This window comes from Neopsephotus bourkii, unplaced genomic scaffold, assembly GCF_033783945.1.
Source record: "Neopsephotus bourkii isolate Nb327-2 ecotype Australia unplaced genomic scaffold, CSIRO-AGI_Nbou_v1 NB_549, whole genome shotgun sequence".
Taxonomy (NCBI): Eukaryota; Metazoa; Chordata; class Aves; order Psittaciformes; family Psittacidae; genus Neopsephotus; species Neopsephotus bourkii.
The window spans coordinates 367,362-387,858 of NW_026901050.1; the positions used below are offsets into that span (position 1 = coordinate 367,362).

At 41.2% G+C, this 20,497-nt stretch overlaps 1 protein-coding gene across 5 annotated transcripts in view; it reads left to right on the forward strand.

Annotated features, from left to right (window-relative positions):
- The window catches only part of CREB5 (cAMP responsive element binding protein 5), a 254,418-nt gene that overhangs the window by 18,796 nt on the left and 215,125 nt on the right, over window positions 1-20,497 (forward strand). For 2 of the 5 annotated variants that reach the window (XM_061351010.1, XM_061351011.1), the window contains exon 2: window positions 14,594-14,634. The exons of the other annotated variants lie outside the window; for them this stretch is intronic. The gene's annotated coding sequence lies outside the window, so the exon portion shown is untranslated. The remainder of the gene's footprint in view (window positions 1-14,593; window positions 14,635-20,497) is intronic. 5 annotated transcript variants of the gene reach the window in all.

Sequence of the window (20,497 nt, forward strand, 5' to 3'; positions counted from 1 at the left end):
CTATGCTTTCTGCCCCAGTATTTGGTCTCAAGCAAAACCTTTTATGGATCAGTTTGATACCTGTAATATGAAGGACTCAAGTCAAGCACATATAAATGTCTCTGAAGAGCAGGGGGGCTTTGCAAGATCAAAATGAAAAGGCAATAAATTAACGTCCTTTTATGCCACGGGCCATTAAAACTGTTGTGTACATTGACAGGGATCCCAATGTTTTTGTGATAGCATGCTACTCTGTAACAAAACCAGAGCATCGGAGGTGTCAGTGATTATTTTGCACATATAAACAAGAGCTCTGTTTTCTTCCCCAGGAGTGTGTGGAGTTTAATCAGTGATATTTAGATCTTGGGCTTGTTCACTCAGCATAGTAGTAAATCACTCTTAAATCCTAAGGAGGTGCTCCAAAAATTCTGCTGACTAGCAGTGTAGGGCTTCACATCCAGCAACACTGATTTAAGTATAGGTCTCATGCCTTTTGAGACTTATGTAATCTGCTTAAATTGTGTTTACTCTACGGAAGAAGTCAGCATTTTGCTGGTGATTTATAGAAAAATGATAGCCTGACTTAGTCTTCAGTGATACCTGTTCAGGAATAATTTGTTAATTACTACTTTGAGGCTGATTCTTACGTTCTTCAAGTGAATAGGTTTAGTTAATACTATGTGCTAAATTACTGAATAGCTACTCTAATGCAACAATAATAACACGTAATTACCTGCTGCAGTCACTCCATCCTGCTTGCAGGGTTCAGATCTGGAGAAGGCAGCGAGCGAAATAAGTAGGATAGAGAGGAGGTCATGTTCTACCCCAGTGTAAAGTCACGTTATTCATTCACATCAAGAGATTGTAGTCTCTAAATCCACCACCTGCTTGCTCAGTGTTGGAAGCCTGGAAGCCTTTCTCTGAAGGAGCTCTGGCAAGGTATAGTCCCAGCTTCCTGCAAAGTCAGCCTATGACTGCAGTACTGGCATTTCCATAACTGCTGTTCTGAAGCATGTAACATCTACATTTTAGTCTAATTACGATCCAGCTGGGCCATGCTGATAGTAATTGAAAATCTTTCCTAGTGAGACAAGGGAAGTTTAATTTTTTGGGGGAAGTAATTCTGTGTATTTTATTGCTACACCCAGTTTGAACACAAAATATGTGTTTGACATCCTAACAGACTATGTGTAAGCATCTATGTACTTTAGGTAATGTTATTAGTACACGTGGAAATTTGAGAACTCTGAATGTGAGACTTCAAAGTGAAGCCAGGCACATGGTTGAAAAGTCATACACAGTTTAGTGCAGGACTCTTAAATTAACATGTATAAAAACCATTATATTCTAGCAATGCACAGTTAACATGAGTGGACACCATGTTGGTAAGAGAAGCTACCTTTAGTGAGATAAGAGCACTGCAGCTTTGGCTATCATTAAATCCAGGTGCACATAAACAGTATGCATGAGCTGTTGTCACTTGGTTGATTTCACAAGCGGGTTTGGGGTTTTTGTTGTTTGTCTGGGGGAGGCTGGATTGTTGCTCCCTTTCATGGCTTGGGAATGAGCTGCTGGGATTGCTCTAGTCTGTTGACTGCTAGATCCTTCTCAATTTGACATACTCTTTTTTAATTGTTTATTTTTTAGTTTATAATGTGTCCACTAGGCATTACTGATAGAAGCCTATGGGTGGCTAGCTTTGTTTCTGGGCTTCCCTGTTGGTGTTTTTGCTCTTTTTGCTCCTCATGCTTGTAGGGCCTTAAAGCTGGCATCTCATGGCTGCCTTTGCCTGTTTTCACTGTCTCGGCTTTGACTTCCTGGCTGCCCACCACCCTCACCTTCCTGAGCGTTGCCGGATATTAACTGGGTACAAGCATCACATCACTGATGCATATCGAATCTGGAACGATAGTCAAACACTCTCTCCACCTGTGGCTGGGTGTTTCTTGAAGATCTTGGATTTATGACTGAGCTTCCATGTCCAAAGCAGGAAGTTGTATTACTTTTCCATTTCAGACTCCTACTCCACTTGTGTTTAGGAATAACTGAAACCAGTTCTTAACAGTCCTGAAAAGCCTTTTCTTAATATCGTCCTCTACAATGGGAGCAACACTAAGACATGAGTCTTTTCTCACGTTTGGTTCAATTTACAGTAGGCAAGGCTTGTGCCCTTGGTGTTATTTATATTTGGTAGCCAATAGGTGTGGCAGTGTGCCAGGCCTACTTTTATCACCATAAACAAAGATGCCCTGGATATATCTTAGTAGTATTGCCTCAGCTGGTGCTAATGGGTTTTGACTTCTTTGCTTTGATTTTTTTCTAAGCATTTTTGAATTGGTGTATGTCCTCTGGTATTTTTTCCTTCTATTTTTTTGCTAAGGCAGCTGATCTAGTCTACTAGTTTCTACAGCTACAGTGCCTTTTTGCAGGGTTGCTGGATTCAACAGCTCTCCTAAAGCATGAAAACCTCTGTATTTAGTGTGTTTTCCCTTGGCTCTACCTTGTGTTTTAGGTGTTCATGTCTTTGAAATTTAGCTTATATGTTCACCCAGAGCACTGCGTGACCCTCAGTGCCTGTTCATCCTCAGGGTATTAGATGAAGGAGTTGTGGTGTTGTATTGCATTCAAATCAGTGTCTTGCCATGTCCCATTGCCCAGCAGTGGGTGGTACTCCTCTGAGTCATCTACTATAAATGCCAAATGATAGCATCTTTAGCTTCATGATGTTCTTATTGGCAGCTTCGTGCACCACCAGCACTAGGTCACATTTCTCCTGTCTCATATTGCTGCTCATCACAATCGCAGTGGTCATGTTGCTGCTCGCTCCACAATCCAGATAGAATCTAGCTAGTTGTTTGATCCAGTGGCACAGTGGCAGATACAGTTGACAATTTTCTTGCATAGTGTTTGTGTACAGTCTTTGCTTACATGTCATATATTCTCCTCTTATAGGGAATTTTTCTGTCCTCAATCCTTATGCCTGTACAACTATATGAACTACTCACTCCCCTTCCAGGGTTACTGTGGCATTAGTATATAGAGCAGTTCTGTTTCCCAGAGCTGTCCATAGTCTGTACATTTTTTTTTCTTTCAGCTTTTCCTGATGTTTTCCGGATCCCATGCACAGGATCAGGGTGTCAGCCATCTCAGTTAGTCTTTGTTCTGCCCTCTAAATTCTTCAAATGTGTCTCAGTGGACTTAACCTTCACTAGACCTCATCATTGGTTTTATCCTTTTCTTGTGTAATTCAGCTGCCTGTGTTGTTTGTATATATTTATACTGGATTAAATTTGTTTCCTTCTAATGATTGTTCTACAAATGCTCTTGCCCTAAATAATGATTTTGTCTCTCTAAACTTGAAGTGGGTGGCCTCATTCTTAGTTTTTTAATGCAAGCACCTCCATTCCTTCTTAATGTCTCATGGCACAAGGTTGACTTTTTTTTTTCTTTGTATACAGTATCGATTTATTTGGGATCACAGAACTCACTGGACACACTTTATAATTGTTTCCAGTATTTCCAGCACTTTAAACATAATCTTCTTATTCATGTTTTGTCTATTTTTTCCATATGATCTTCACTGTTAGGCTGGGGGAATGATGGAACAATGAACTAGTAAAGCTTTTAAAAAGTCATATTCAACCTTGCTCCTATGACTATGCAGATGAGTTGCTCAGTTCAGGTCTTGCTCCTGTTTGTCTGAAAAGTTCACTTATTTGGTAGTCTGAATCCTTCCATGTTGCAAGTACTTTCTAAAAGCTACCTGTGTCTTCCTTTGTTTTTTTTTAAACCCACTTCCTTGCAACTATCCCACTAGGCTGGTTGTGCCACGGTTTTAGTACGTTTGGGGCTGATTATTGGTGCTAGAGGATTCTGTTTCTAAAGTGAAACTTCTAAAAAACAGCCTGAGATTTCTTGTCAATGCAAAATGCCATAGAATACCTCTTTAATCTTCTGAACTTGTGGAGCTTTATCTATGAGTCACAATATCATCTTCAGGGGTATAGCTGCTGCAGTGTAGACTTACGCACATCTTCTTTGAGATGTACCTTCTCCAGTGTGGACTTATTGTTGGGCCACAATCCCTTCAGAGGTGTACCTGCTGCAGCACAGACATAACCACGGCCACAGATGCTTTGGATTGTCCTGTTCCCACATGGACTCATCTACAGGTCAATGTCCCTTCAACTTGAGTCCACACTGGAATTCCAGCCTGTCCAGTACAGCAGCACAGAAACGGCAGCGATGCCCTGGACATCTGTCAGCCCAGGCACATCACCGTTGTTGTTATCAAAATGTTCCCAGGCACAGTAAGGTGATAAGCGGTACAGCTAGCAGTGAAAGCGAAAAGCAGCCACTAACAAGGACTAGACTCTAATACACAGTAGTAAAGAAAGGAAGCCCCATGGTAAGCACAGCAGCCTCACAGCAATAGCAGCTATAAATTTGATCTAGCACATTCCGATCAAATATGCTATCTTGAACCCTTCAAGCCCCACATTAGGTGCCAAAAAGGACTACTATGGATTAACCCCAGCCTGCGACTAAGCTGCACACAGCTGCTCAGTTACTTTCACCTCTGGTGGAATGAGGGAGAGAATTGGAAAAGTAAAAGTGAGAAAACTTGTGGTTTGAGATAAAGACAGTTTAATAGGCTGAGTGAAAGCAAAGCAAAACAAGGAATTCATTCAGCACTTCCTATGTGCAGGTGAGTGTTCAGCCATCTCCAGGGAAGTCAAGCTCCATCACACAGAACAGTTAAGTGGGAAGATAAACCCCATTACTCTGAATATCCCTCCTTCCTTTTTCTTTCTCCAACTTTACATTGCTAAGCACAATGATGGCCTGGGATATTTTTTGTTCAGTTGGGATCAGCTGCCCTCTCCCAACTTGTTTTGCAGCCCCAGCTTACTCATTGTTGGGGTGGTGTGAGGAGCAGAAAAGGCCTTGACTCTGTATAAGCACTGCTCACCAATGCCTAAAACCTCTCTATTATCAATACTGTTTTCAGCAGAAATCCAGAACATAGCCTCATCCTAGCTACTATGAAGGAAATTAACTATATCCCAACCAAAACCAGCACAAAGATCACTTATGCTAAGCTTTTTGCAACTGAAATCTTATTATTACATCAATTTCTTTTACTGCAGATTTCCTCAAAGTTTTTAAGTTTTCCAAATTGTTTCTGAACTTGCTTTTCTCCTGCCTTTGCCAAATCTGGAGACTCATTCCAGTTTCAGAACCGATAACAGTATTGCTATTCGTCAGAACTTGTTCGGAAGGGGGATTTTTTCCATATTGGCCTATGCTCCGTCATGGCATTGAGCACTTAGAAAGTCTTGGCCCCTTTTCTGAGCATCGTTTCAAACCCATTCATGCCAAAGGAGGAAAAGTAATTGGCTAAACACAAGTGATCATAGTATCTTTCTTAGCAGTCATTGTGTTAATTTTCCTTGAGGGACTTCTCTTTGGATTGTTCTGTAACTTAATTAAGAAAAAGAAGTAATCTCGGTTCAGCAGCTCTCTTGCTGGTTACGGAGGGGCTGCTACTTTTCTTATAATGAATTTATCTTTTTTTTTTTCTGTTGGTGCACCAGAAGGGAATTGGTATTTTTATAAATTAAAGACAAATGAGGAAAATGCAAATATTCCCTGGTGCTGGAGGGTTATGTTTCCGGGGAGAAACCAGGCCAGCAGTGACTTTCAAACTTCTAAATCTGTTTTATGTGGTGTATAAGAGATTGCTGTCATCACCCAGATGCAGGAAATACCAGTGCTGGGCTTAAGGGGGACAAAGTAAACTCGACAATGGACTGAAAAGAAAAATAAACAATCTACCAACCATTTTTATAGCTTGTTTTTTCTCTTGCTTTAACAGTAACATTCACCTTCGTTTACCAGAGTTCTGTGAAACATCTGTATCAAGCCTTAAACTTGCTTGACCTTAGTTTAGGTTCAAGGTTCAATATATTCCATGTGCATGGATGATTGTACAAATCCACAAGAGCTCTGACTCTATGAAAACCTTTTTCCGTGTCCCAGATTTGGCCTCTTTCTCGCTAAATAAATCCAAGGACAACTTTCCCTCTCTGTCTTTCTTTCTCCAAAGATTGCTGCAGGGGTGCCCTTGGGGCTTGCAGGGTGTTACAGGGCTTAGGAATAAAGAGGGAAAGTTGCCTTAGAAGATGAAGTCAACGTACCATAACAACTGCCCTGGATGGAGTCTTTTGTAACTTGAAGGATTGAATTTAGAGGCTTCATTTTGTTAAATCTTCCAAAACAAATGGTTCAGCATTTGTATAGTTTTAAAATCTGTACTTATCTCAATTGTAAAATCGGGGAAGATCTCTAAATGGCTCTGAGCAAGTCTCCAGGCTGAGCAATTTCTTTCCTGCAGCAGCCTAGCTGTATTTTTTCCCAGGGCTCCTGTGGGTTACTTTAAAACTACATAACAAGCAGTCACATGTATAGGGTACAAAATTTGGGTCTTAAAGAACCTGGTGTTAGCTAAACTATAAGGCTGGAAATAGAAAGTGTTACAAATCTGTGACAGTTTCCCAACACAAGTTATATTGATAGCATTGCCATTTAACTCTATTTAAAAGTAACTACGGTATGCTATAGCACACAAGCTCAAGCAATATCTAAAGTGATCTCTTTTACAGCTACTATCTGAACACAGGTGAAGTTTGTGAAAAGAAGGATGAGTAAACATGCCTTGTTTTCAGTGGTTTAGACAGTCTTTGCACTGGATTGTCCCCATAGTATGAGATACCCCAATCTGCTTGGGATCCTGAGCCATGGCTGCTTTCCACCTAAGCAAGGTCTGCATGTACTCAGGTGAGGGCTGTTAAGTGACCAGGCAGGTCACCATGTGCAGGGTGAAGCACTGCCTTTCCCTGGGGTGGTGAGGGTTATTTCCTCTTGCTAATTCCAGCCAGTCCTGTGGCCAGGCAGTGCCATGTGAATGGAAGTGCTGAGACTGGAGCCAGCCTTCTGCTCTGGTGGCAGCAAAACACAATCTAGATGCAAAAACCCATGACCGTTCTTGGCCACTTTCTTAACCTATCACTTTCTCTCTATTCTGTGCTTGAAGAATATGAATAGCAACAGTGTCATGCATTTCTATTTTTTCAGTGAGCTGTTACCCATAGGTTTAAAGGCACTGTACAGGGAGGCAGCCAGCATTACTCTAGCTCAGACAGCTGTGGTAACTTTGGGTGTGGAGGAATGGGTTTTTCTGACCGCATAGAGGCACTTGTGTGGTGTCTGAGCTAATCCTCCAGGCTTCTTTCAGAGTCAGCAGAGAGAAACTGGCAATTCTAGCTCATCATTCCTTTTCCCTATATGGATGTCTACGTCAAGTGAATGGTGTTCATGTGCCTGTTTCTCTCCATTGATTAAGGGCGAAGCCTGGGATAATGGAGATGCTGAGGATGCTTAAAGTCAAGTTTGTGTGCATCATAAAAACCGGAGGCCTCTCGGATTAGTGTGGCTGGGCAGATTTCTATCTGGAAGGGGCATATCCACATCAGCAGAGTTTTGTGTGTGGATTAGTTAGCCCCACTGAAAGACATGGCTGATTAACTCAAGAGTGATGTTATGCTGATATTAATTCCACAATGTGATCTAGTTATCTCTGCCCAGCTCTGCATAGTGCTGTGTAAACAGGCATGTTTCCTCCAAATCAGCTCAGGTATATTGTGTGGCACAGAAGTTTTACCATTAGCCCAGGCATAATTTTGTGAGGCAACAGACTTAGAAGTTAGTTTGTGATTTTACATACCTATAGGCATGTTGTTAAATTCAAGGCTTTGCTTTCCAGAGGGCAGGAGTTTTGTTGAAGAAGCACATAAGGCACTGGTGTTTGTTCTTCTTAACCCTGAGTAGAAAATGCCTCCTTGAAGGCTGGCAGAAGACAATTCATCTCCTGTAATGATTTTGATGCATTGAGATGCAGGCCTTGTTTCTCGACATGCCTTTGGGAAAACTACAGATCCCTCCTGCCCCTTCACACCCCCCTTCCCCCCAGTCAGTTCAATTTGTGCCTCGAAGTAAATAAACTTTTCAAGCAACTAAGGTTTATGGAAGAGGGTTTGTGGAGCTGTGATAAAGCACTTCAGGCTGTAACTTACACTTGTTTCTGAGGGTTCACTTTTATTGCTTTAAAATTTTCTCATATGATCTCATTTTAGAATTGGGTACTTCAAAGGTTGTTCAGTCCATGTTCCTTCGAGGCTGCCTATGCAGCCCTATAATTTTTTCCCATGTTCTGTTCTCTCTCTTTTTTTTCTTTTTTTTTCTTCTCCTTTCATCCTTATTAACTGGAAAGCACCAAAGGGATTTTCACACATGAAAATGAGTAGTATTGCAATATTCTAGCCATGTTTCTTTAAAGTTGCTTTACAATCACAGTCCACGGTGGGTACGTGTTTTCACATTTGTGTTCCTTCTGCAAGTGCCTGAACTAGTCTTATGGCAGATCTGCAGGCAAAAAAAAGCCCTCAAAAGGGGATTTGATTTAAATAAGATTTTCTTTTCTTCCTTCTCTCTGCCCTCCAAATACAGAGTCATATCTAGCTGTGAAATGGGCTTGACCTGTCTTGAAATGGGGGTCTTCAGTACTATGAGGTTTGCCTAAATCGTGTACTCTCTGGAAGTTGGGATGGCCTTACTAACGTTCCCCTATCAACTCCTGCAAAATGGATTTCAGTTGCATCATATGAGTGAACATAAGAGCTGATTGGAATTGTAAAATGCCCTAAAGACTGCATTGGGGATGAAACCCAAATAATTTCATAATTCTCCCCTGAACTCTATCATGCAAACACCCTTCCCAAAATACATTGTGGTTTCACTTTTGTTTTCCCTTATTCAGTAGGAAAATAGGAGAATGGGAATGAGGTTGCCAGAGAAAGCCATTAAGAAAAGAAGATAGAGAGAACTTTCTCCAAAAAATGGAGTTTCATGTTAGTATGAAGGACCACAATGACTGATTTTTTTTTCTTTTCCTTTGCTCTGATACTCACCTACCAAAGTGATTCATTTTCTCCCTTGTACACCCAAGACTGAAATCTATAAAGAAAATAGTAGAATCTACTCAAAAAGCTAAGCATTGGTGCTAGAAGCAAGACAACCTGTAAATACTTCTCACAAACAATTGAAATTAAATAAGCTTTTAATGTACCAATCTTCGCTGTTTTATGTTTGTTACAGCCTAGATAATGCTCAGTAAATTTTTTCCAGGTCAGCTTCAAATAGAAGATGCAGCCTGTATCTCCACATACGCTTTTTGTTATTTGTGAAATTACACCAGGAGAAATACTTGTATTTTAGACTGATTAGTTAGCCTGGATGTTCTTTAATGAATAGGGATATTTGATGCTTTTCTTATCATTGTTTACATAACGGAGTTAACTTCTTGGGTCTGCAGCCCAGCCAAGACAATATGAAAGGTGTGGCTGTAGTATCAAATTGCCTCAGGGAAGAACCTTATATTTTAGGCACTGTAACAACAGAAAGTTTAAAACACATTGTGTACTACAGCCAGATGCATGCTATGAACTAATACAAAAATGCATAAAATAAATTGTTACATATGTAAATGTAAAATTAATGGTCCAAGGTCAGAAGCTTCTTCACGTGAGACCGAGGCAGTGTGTGAGAACAGATACCATGATGGGAGAAGAAGGGAAGCATAGCATAGGAATCTGCTAGAGGAGATGGTTGGTAGTCCTTTGAAGGAGGCTCAAGATAGTCCCATTTGTTCTCAAGGCTCTCCAAACATTTCCTGTTCTGCAGAATTATTCAAAGAATTGTATTATTTGGATGATCCAACCAAAATGGGTGTTAAGCGTTTCCTTTGTCCATTTTGACGCATGAGAAGATGTAGAACCGAACCTATTAATAATTGCTTACAACTGTCCTGACAGAAAAATCTAGTAGTATTAATATTCAAAAAGCTATTTGTGGCTTTAATAAATGCAAAAGCAAGACTCAGTATCTGAAACTCTTCATATAAATAGCCTTCTCTGTGAAAAAATCCTAGCCTTATCTATAAAAATATTGGATACTATGTCATGCAAAATTATGACAACTGGAGTACACAGACCTGATAGCCTTCATATTGTTAGCATATACTTGGAAAGTATCCTGCAGTAATACATCTTTCTGAGAAGAACTCCTGACCCTCTCTAGGTGCCCGATAGGTAGCAGATGGTGCACTGAGAGGATCTTTCAAGCATTTAGGATGAAAGTGTCTTTCAGAAAATGCTCTGTAGTTTCAGATACTGAAGGCCACATTTATAATCCCTTTACTGGTTGTAGTCACTGATATTATTAACCTGTAAAATCTCCTTTCACAGAAATTCTGCCACTGAATTACACTGTTATTTTGTGATTATATTGCCTCTATAGCAGGTACTGTGAAGTATTGGTAGATCTGATCAGTTTGTACAAGATATCCATAGCACGATTGCTGTGCAGGCATGTAGATGGCAATGAGATTAGTGATTCTCTATGCAAAGCCATGGCTCTTTGGGTTTTCTATGTAGTGCGTTATAGTATCTGTATTATTAGGGAATGTAAACACTTACATTCTGATTATTTTCAAAATAAGGGTATTTTTTCACTGTCCTGGTACAAATCTCAGTAATCCATTCCTGCAAAGGGGGGAAAAAGGAATCACACATATATATATATATACTCACTAGACCACCAAAACAGCTTATATATTAAATCCTCCTTTCAGAAATGGAGGCAATTATATGTTCAGATAGGTTTTTACATTTTTTAAAATCCTATTTTAAGTTCTCATACAAAGAATTTGTTATTCATAACTCCCTGCACCCTAGTTCAAAATGAGATACATTATATTAATTAAAAACGCAAAAAGCCGTATCAGTCTATGCAGTCCAGTCCCAAAATAATGATCTTGTAGTTAAGCAGTACATTGTAACTGTAAATATATACATTTATTTCCTGGTTTTGCCACCAACTTTGCATGACTTGGGGTAGATCATGTAAGCTAGGATTTTTTCAGATGAAACTACGGATATAGAATCATAGGATCACAGAGTCAATTAGGTTGGAAAAGACTCTTTAAGATAAGATACTTAAAGCTTCTTGCAGGTAATTATGATTTGGGGCATCTTTAAGGTCTGTTAAAAAAATATATATCAGTCTTCAAACATGTGTTCTTTATCCTCTTGTCTCTGATTCTGGCACAGTATTACATCTTCATGTCAGAGAGAATACTGAGAGGAGAATGAACAAAATAATGTGTGTGCGTCTGACCTTTACTTATTTGCTTACTTTTAAAGATAAATATTCCCTGAAGGGATATGATTGGAAGAGGGTGTGTGCGGTATGAGTAGAAAATGAAGCCTCTGAAAGTATTTCTGATTGGACACCTAAAAGCTGGAGGCGCTCAGTATCACCACTTGCTCGTGAGAACCTCAGCCAAGATTTGTTCATTTTTCCCAGAAGAGCTATGGCCAGGATGGCTGAGGCTTGAAAGCTGTGTATTTACATAAGCACAAGTTACTAATCTGTGGTTTTTAGAGACGTTTGAATTTCACTGCTTTGCACTTGCAGCATGTTATAAGTTGCTGTGAGTTGTTCACAGATTGTGAATGTATAGCCTATGGAGAATTACTCCTTACTTTGCCTCCTTCTCTTTAGGAAAAGTAATGGGTTTTTTTTTGTATGGGTCAGTTTTTACTATTCTTGTTTGTAGTTGTGGATTGGTCACTGCCAGAAATCTGTGGCTAGTCACTGGCTGGGAATTGTTTCATTTTGATATACTGCCTCCTTAACAGAGGCAACAATCCATGAGCCAGAGAGGCTGGGTTTTTTAGATGTGATACAGTGGTCTTCTGAGAAGCGTTCTGGAGACTTTAGTATTGCTGAGAGGTACTTGCAGCCCTTTAGGAGGGAAAGAAATGTCCCTTTGCACATTCCTACCTACCCCACGGATTTGCACATGCATACAAGCACCACACTAACTTGTTCAGTGCACAGCTCTCCTCAGTGCCTGCATAGCAGATCTCTCTGCTGTCTGCTCCTGGGAGGGTTTCCCATAGTTTACATGCACATTTTTGCCTAATGACAGGCTCTGTTTTGATTCATTCTGGAAACAACACTCAGCCCCCTGCCCAACCGCTGGTAGCAGTTGGCTTTGCAACAGCTCTACTGGTCAAGAGCAGAGTGGCAACCCATATCAGATGTCCTCTGCTTGTCAAATGGCAGTGGATCAATGACTACATTTATGTCCCTTTACCTCTGCATCCCGAATCTCTCATTCTTTGAGGTAAGACTCGAGGTCTGACTGGACAGAAGTACACAAACTGTACCTGTCTGGGTTTGTTGCAGAGTTCTGGGTCCAGCTCAGGGCTGCATTGGCTTGGGAGTGCTCCCAAGGTAGCTGAGCACCCTCCCCACCATTACCATTGGACTCCTCCATTGTAGACCACCAGGAAAGCTGTATGTCAGGCATCACGAAGGTTATGGGGGTTCCCTGGAGGCTGGGACCTCAATGGGCTCCTAGGGGTGTCAGGGGAGGATCCATCCCAACTCCTCAGCTAGGGAGCAGTGCAGCCAGGGCAGCCCCACCCCCTGGCATCAGCATGTCCGTGCCTACCACGGGGCTCCTCTGAGATGCTGATGTTTGAACTGCTTTTCTGGGTATAGAGAGGGAGGCAGACTTTTGTTTGCATCTCGCATGCATCAAATGCATTTACAGGGTGTTGTTTGTGCAGAGTAGTTGTTGATAGTGCAGAGAAGCTCCTCTGGCCCTCACAAGTACCTCTGTGGCACTCTCACTTTCCTTGGAGTTACAGGGAAGACAGGGATCGCTGCTTCTGTGCTCAGAGCAGGCATATATTTGCAAAAAGTCTTTGAAGTCCTGTGTTGGATTCCCATCAAAGTTATCCCCTCTCATGGGTCCAGTCTTGGAATGGTTGAGAAGCTTGACCCAGGGGTTGTGGACACATTCAGGGCAAAGGGGGATGCCAGAGCCAAGCTGTGGGGTCCATTGGAGGGCAGGGTTTGGTGTTTTGTTTTGGGTGTCTGTCAAGCAGTTTATAGCCACCCTGTGCTCTTTCCAAGTCAGATACCTGAATCGCTGTACACATGGTCCTCATTCTTTGCTCTGGTGCTAGGTGGAAGGAGCCCTTTGGTGTTGTGGGGAACTGTGCCACTGGCCTGTGTAATGGGGGGAGAGAAAGGGAGTCTGGCACTGAGCCTGCCTGCCTGCCCATGGTGTCAGCTTGCTTCTCCTGGCGTTTTTGGCTCCAGACCTCAGTAGTGCCTCCTGAGTTCAGAGCCGTGGGGAGTGCTCTGCCTGCAGTAGGGCATCACTTGTTGATGATACCTGCGCTGGACATGTCCTGTAATTACTGATGTCACTTCAGGTATTCCTGGTGTCTGAGGATAAAATACCTGCCCCCCCCCCGCAAAGTTTTTCATTAGCTTCTGTGAGTTGTTCTTCTGGTCCATAATTTTAACTGTTTTGGTAAGATAAATCCTCCAGTCTGAAAAAAACTTTCTAGAATAACCTGTAATGTGTAAATGGGCCGCCAAAATGCAGAAAGTTTTGTTTTAATATCTTCAGCTTCCCTGAGAGTATCTTTTTTTCTGAGTTACTCGTTAGTTCAAGAAAATCCTTGCTTACTGCTTTAAAATCCAACTGTGCTGTGCTGTATTCTATGCAAACAGTAAGGATGACTTGGAAACAGCTTTTTAACCTTGTTTTAAAACTCTGAACCTCTTTTTTCAATTAAGGTGTTTTAACAGAAAGTTCACTCCATCTCAGTTTTCCTAAAAACATGTGGATAAACTTAAATCCAAATGAAACTTACCCAAAATATTTTATGTTGCTGTTAATAAAACTTGCTAAATGACAGTGAGAAACAAAGTCTCTGATGAGAAGGTGTGTGTATTGGAGATTGTCAGTAGCTTTGTAAGTACAAAGTACTGCAAATCAGCCTGCCCTTGATTTGTCAGGGCTGAAAAGCAGTTTTTAGTTCTTAATGTCTAATAATCCCTAGTGCTGAGTATTGCCTGAGGGGACATGCAGGCTGTCAGTTTTCTCAGCAGAGATTTGTTACCCCAGAGGATTTTATCTTATCCTATGGACAGTGAATGTTGAAGGTTTGATTCAGAATTTTTTGATAATTTCGAAGAAAAGGAAGTTCCAAATAAAAAAAAACCCAAAAATATTTATATTGTAACTAAAAATCAGTGAAAGTCAATAATTAATGGCTTGTAGCTGATTTATCAACGGCCTCATTCTTCTGTCTAATGCAAGTCCAAAGCTGTCTTGTGTGTTAACTATAAAGACAAAAAAAAGTAAAAAGCAAGATTTGCCTTAGTTTAGAATAATTTGAAATATGCAGAATTGCAGAGTCTTATCCATAAAATGTATAAAGCTGGTTTGCAGAGTTCTGGTTTAGGGATTATTTTATATAATAAACCAGAAGGAAAATTTGGGCTGGCAGAATTTTCAAAGCTTGCATTAGAGCCCCTAACTGCTTCTGGTATGAAAGTCAGCTAAGCAGCCTCGTGTTGTTGTTTCCCCCAGGATATCTTTTATGCTTTCTTTTTTTTGTTGTAGTTCCTTCCCCTTAGAAATCCAAGTGTTTATTTGCATGCAAGGTAGGTGAATTCTCTTATCTATTTGTGTATCGTAAACCAAAGCAATTAGCATACTGCAGTTACAGTACACTTAAAAAACAAAACAACCCTTCAAAACCTCCAGTCAATATTATTCCTGGAGGGAAAACTCTTAATTAAATTGTATGCAAACTACAACAATAGGCAAAGTTGTTTGCTGTTTAATAATAACTGTTGGGGGCGGGGGGAAGAGTGAAAAAGTGAGTGTAGCAGAGAGCTTTGCATGCCATTAACCTAAGGATAGAAATGAGGTCAGCCTTTGAAGGGACAGACAACACACTTATCTGCCAACATTGGAAAGTCCCAAAAGATTAGCTTATTTGCCAGATGTTACTGGGAGTTCATCATCGACACCCTCTGCTTCATGGGCTTCATCTCTCACCGCAGTTGCAGTTGCCTTTTCTGCCCTTTGCAGGCTTCCTGGAGATCTTCTCCAGTGCATAGCACTTGGATTTTTTCCTTGAAGTAGTACTTTTTTTGTTTCACAGCAATAGGCATGAGGAACCATCCTAAGTTGTGAAGATGATCTGAAGAGTCTTTGTTTTTCTTTTATACACCCACAATAATACTCTTGGCATAGGAACCACTGATGTGAAGCCCAGTGACTTTTACAGCTCTGGGAATGGGGCTGTGTTTGTGAAGGGGTTTGTAAGAAGACGAAGGACCCACCTCACTTAATACTGTTAGCTTTTGGGAGATGAGTAAAAATTGAGGCAGTCTGACAGCGAAGCATCTTTTTTATCCCTTTGCATGGAAAATAACTGTAGATACAATTTTAAACAGACCGTTCTTATATTATTAGCCACTTGGTAGGGTAGCAAATACTGTACTGTAGTGCTGGCAAGCGTGTAACCCACTAAAATTAGTAGTGAGAGAGAGGGGGAGAGCGGGTGCTATCAAATCCATGTTAATAATGACTGTAAGAGCCTGGAATGGTGTTCTCTGCATGGATTTTCTCTTTTAAATCTTTCAAGAGTTTGGTAGTAAATATAAATATTGATTTCAGCTAATGGTGGTTTTAACTTCTGTATGCACATTCTGTGCCCCAAGGGACTGTGTCCCAAACAGGGAGAAGACAAGACTTGTTCATAAAGAACAGAGCAAATATGTTTTTCCTTTAAAATCCTAGCTGTTAGCGGTTGCCTCTTGAAGCAAGATTTCTGTGTCACTGCAGTTGTTTTGCAGTTTCCTCCTCCCTTTATGCAGAGCAATTTGTGAGACGGACAGTGAGTTGAGTAAGGGCAGATATTATCATCACATACATGCTCCAATACAATAAATCTGAGTGTTGAAGGTTTTGAGGTAGCTAGTGGAGAGTCCTTTTGTAGCAGACAATTTAAAGTATCTGTTTGAATCCTGGGTTAACATAGCTCTTCCTTTTCTCCCTTCCTGCCTTCCCTGCCTTCCTTCCTTTCCTCCATTCTTCCTTGCTTTCCTCCCTCACAAGACCCTGAAGTCTATCTTAGCCTTCTAACATGAGCACTGAAGTTGCATGCCTGATAATGTACAACAAGGACAGCGTTAGTTCATGTTGAGATAAATGTGAAACTCTGGTGCTGTTTGACTGCCCATAGACACTTGACATTCTCCCTAATATTTGACATGTAAAGTCCATAGACGCAGATACTAGTTTTGCTTCAGTAGGTCTGGGTTAGCTGTCAAATTGCCATTACTGAAAACCTGGCAGAAAAACTGCATGTAGGAAAAGTGGAGAAGTGGTACAGGTGTTGTTCCTGTCCGTGTGCAAAATATTCATTGCCAAATTGTGCCTTTCTCTTGCATTGCTTGACTTTGTGGTTATATTGCTACAGCCTGTGCTGCTGCTGCTGTGTATTCTGTGCTGGGAGCGAGGTTACAGCCTGGTCTCTTGTGTCGTTTCAGACTTGTAACTAGGGAGAGCAGGTATTAGGGTGGTTCTGCAAATGCCATCAGTGGGGGACGGTTGCAGAGCTACAAGCCTGGGCTGCTTCCAGGTCAGGCTGGTCCTGTTTGGCCAATTGCAGAGTCCAAAATAACCACATTATTCCTAAAAGTGTTTTTCCAGACTTGAAGTAATAGCCATCTTGCCCTATAAAGATCTGATTTCTTCTATAGAATATTTCTGTGCTGAGATAACTTTCATGAACTGTGTTTCAAAAGTGCTGTTTTTTCTTTTCTCTCTCTGTGTGTGTATGTGTGTGTTTCTGTTTTAAATCCACTCTTTACCTCCTTTTTCCTATTTCCTCTTTTTGTCTTCTATTGTCTATGTTTAGTAACTGCATGGTTATTTGCTTAAAACAGCAAATCCTTTTGCCCTATACCAAGTAAAGTCATGATGGGTTTCCTATACTGAAATGGACAGCCTAAGAACTGTAGAATGATCATTTTGACTTGTGTATTTTCAATAGTTTCATCCAGCATAGAGGGCAAATTGTGCCCTCTACTAAATACTCCATCTTGCATGGATGATATACAGTATTGAGTTTGCAGGCTGCTGTTATGTGGGAAGGCAGTAGGTCGTCTGGTTTCTATTTTGAGTTTCTTTTCCAGGGGTATCCTTTTACTACCTTCCTCTTCCTCAGCCCAGTCCTCAACTGTTTGCTGTCCTTACTTCCACTTTGCTTATGTTCCATTTCCACTGGTGGCTCCTTGTCTTCAGGCCTTTTGTCATTCTTCCTCTTACTTCCTCCTCTCCTCAATTTCAAAGTTTTACAAACTTCATTCTTGTTCCCTTTTGAAATGTCCTATCTTTGCCACTTCTTTTTAAATTACCCCCAGCTCTGTTCTTACTTTCTTGAGAAGAAAGACCCGCTGCATAAGCAGAAGAAAGGCAGGAGGCAGCTATCTGGTTTTCCTTGATAACAGAAATGGTGGGGTTTAGCAGCCAAATGCTGAGTGGGAGAGCAGAAACAGCTGATTTGGAGGTGAACAAGTATACCTGAAAGAGAGAGATGGGACAAAACCTTAGGACTGCTGGAGAGCATTTCCAGCCCTGGATTTTGCTCAGACAGAGGCAGTAAGCAAACCGAGTGGCTGTTTAAAAAGTTGTGGGGTGTTTGGCATCATGAAACAAGAACCTCTTTGGTACGCCTTTTGCAAAAAATCCTTAAGCAAGCAACTCACAGGTGGCAAGGGGCTAACTACTAATGAGGCACCCCTACCCCGTGCCACACAGGGTGCTTGCTGCTGGGCGGCTCTGCTGCCAGCCATGGCGAGCGGACTGAAGGCTGCTTGATGCTGAGGCAATTCACACATCAACCACTTTTTCAGAGCGTTTGGCTCTGCCTAAAGATTTATGGGGCTCTCTTCTTTTAAAACAAATGAATAAAGGACCAAGCTGAGTGTTTTTCCACATATAAATGTCATAAATGCAATCACAAAACTTCACTGGAGTACCAGTGAGGGCTTGAGCCCCAGCTCAAATGTGCATCATATTAAAGTCCTTCTTGGGGACTCCAGACGCAAATTGCTTTCCAGCATCCAGAACCATTTGGAAATGCTTTAATCCTGAAACGAGGGGGTTTCTAATGGAAATGCTGACAGACCCTTCACTGTAGCAGCTGAAGCAGGCAGGGCTGTGATAATGAGCCCTGTATGTGTGCATGTGGAAAGCATGATGCTAGATTCAGAAAACAAGTTCTTCCACTGAACAGCCTGTGCTGAAAAAAAACCCCCATGCACTGTTTCAGCACAACGATACTTAAAACTGGCTTCGCTTATGCAAGAGCATGCTGGGAACAACCGTAGGCATTAACCCTGCATGTACTATACTTCCAAAACCAACAAGTCTTAATAGCACTTGTAATAAAACTGTAATTGTCTATAAATAGTGCTGTACTGAATAGCCACGACTAACAGTTTAAAATGCTGCATGTACCAATAGAGTTCTTTAATATTCACAAGTACGGCACAACCACATCTCCTCTCAGATTTTATACATTGTGGCCATGACCCTAAAAAATAGGTGATGCTTCATTTATTGCTCATGTCCCTGCATACAGCTGCTAATGCTAGTGACTGTGTGTGTTGTACTTGTATTTGGAAATCTCAGTGACCTTGGTCACACCAGGCTGAAGAAACCTGTCTTGTAAGCATGTGTCCAGGTGATTAATTTCAACATACAGGTTGCTTATAAGAGGGTAATTACTCACTTGTGCAAATGGCAGGATGGGTGCACTGACCTGTATTAGACACATTGTAGTGTACACCTCCCCATCGGTTCTTTTTCACTGTTAATCAGAGGGCTGAAAACCTTGCAACATTTAGACAGCTTGAGGTTGAAGGCTGAAATGTCACTTTTAAAAGAGGGTTAAAAAGGTCGCACAGCTGCAAATAATAATAGCCCAATGAAAATCAGATTCTTACTGCAGCCTACTTCAAGAATAACATTGAAACAGGAAACAAGCCTGCTTGATGTTTTTACCAGTATGGCAGTAAGATCACTGCTGAGTTTAAAAAGGGGCAGAGTGAGACAGAAAGGAGCATGTTTCTTGGTGGTAGATGTTGAAACTATATTTCTGATATAGAAAGGATGATCATGGGGCTCTGCAAAATCTCCTTGAGGAGCCTGAGGATGTGGGGTACTTCCCTCTGGATGCTGCTGAGAGGGAATGCAGTCAGTTTCTATGTTCTGAGGGGTTTTCTGCTTCTTTTGTTTTCTTTTTCTTTCTTTGTTCCTGCATTCCTTGCTGTGGGCTTCAGTTTTATTAATTATAATTAAAAATGTTTAGAAGTATCTCATGCAGAAATCAAGGAATAGAAGAAAATAATTGGCTTGATGCAGAACTTACTTGTTTCTCCTCCATGTCTCATGGCTTGGAGAAGCCTTTCTATGTTTCTTCTGCATTTTTGTTTATGTATTTTTCTAATTAGAATACCTTAACTTCTGAGCAGAGTGATATTTCAGGAGAGTGGCAGGCTACACCATTGTAGCCGATTTCCTCACTTACACATTCTGCCAATAAGGCTCTTTACGTGGTCGCAATAGAGCAATAAATGCTGACAGATGTTGTTAACATGTCTATTAAAATTCAGCCTCCTTTTCTGCTGCATAATGCACTCATGCCTATTGTTAATAATATCAGAACGAATGCTGACATATCAATATTAGTGCTTGCTTATATTTATAATCCTTGTTTGGTTCTTCGAAGAGGTCACAAAGTTGCAATAAATTAAGCTATTGGTAACAGAAGTAGAAAATTCAGGCGTGAGCAATTTTTTAACTTTTCAATCATCATAGATTTGCCTGATACTCTTTATGTACATTAATTGCAGGAGTCATATATAGTACCATGAGAGGTGCGCAAGTCTAACTTGAATTTTTAAGATCACAAAGGTTAATAAGCACTTTAATTTAGATGGAAAGGCTGCTTTGATTTATTTTTATTAGGTGAAGTCGAAATGCTGCCACTGGTTGCGTTACTTCCTTCATGTAGGCTGAACCACCTGCACATACTGTGGAAAAATGAGACATGGGTTGTGTGGCCCAGCAGTGCATGCGCTGTGTAAAGTGAACTATGTGCTAGAGGCAGTGTGCAACTGTCTATATCCTGAACTGAAGGATGGGAGCCACATGCCTGCCTCTTGAGAAGGATGCTGTGCAAACTGTGCTATGCACAACCAAAACACCTCTGTTGCTGAGCGCTCCCATCCTGCTGCAAACCTAGGGTGAGATCCTGTATTGCTTGTGCACAGAATCATAGAATCATGGAATAGTTAAGGTTGGAAAGGACCTTAAGAGCATTTAGTTCCAATCCCCCTGCCATGGGCAGGGACACCTCCCACTAAACCATGTCACCCAAGGCTCTGTCCAACCTGGCCTTGAACACTGCCAGGGATGGATCATTCACAGCTTCCCTGGGCAACC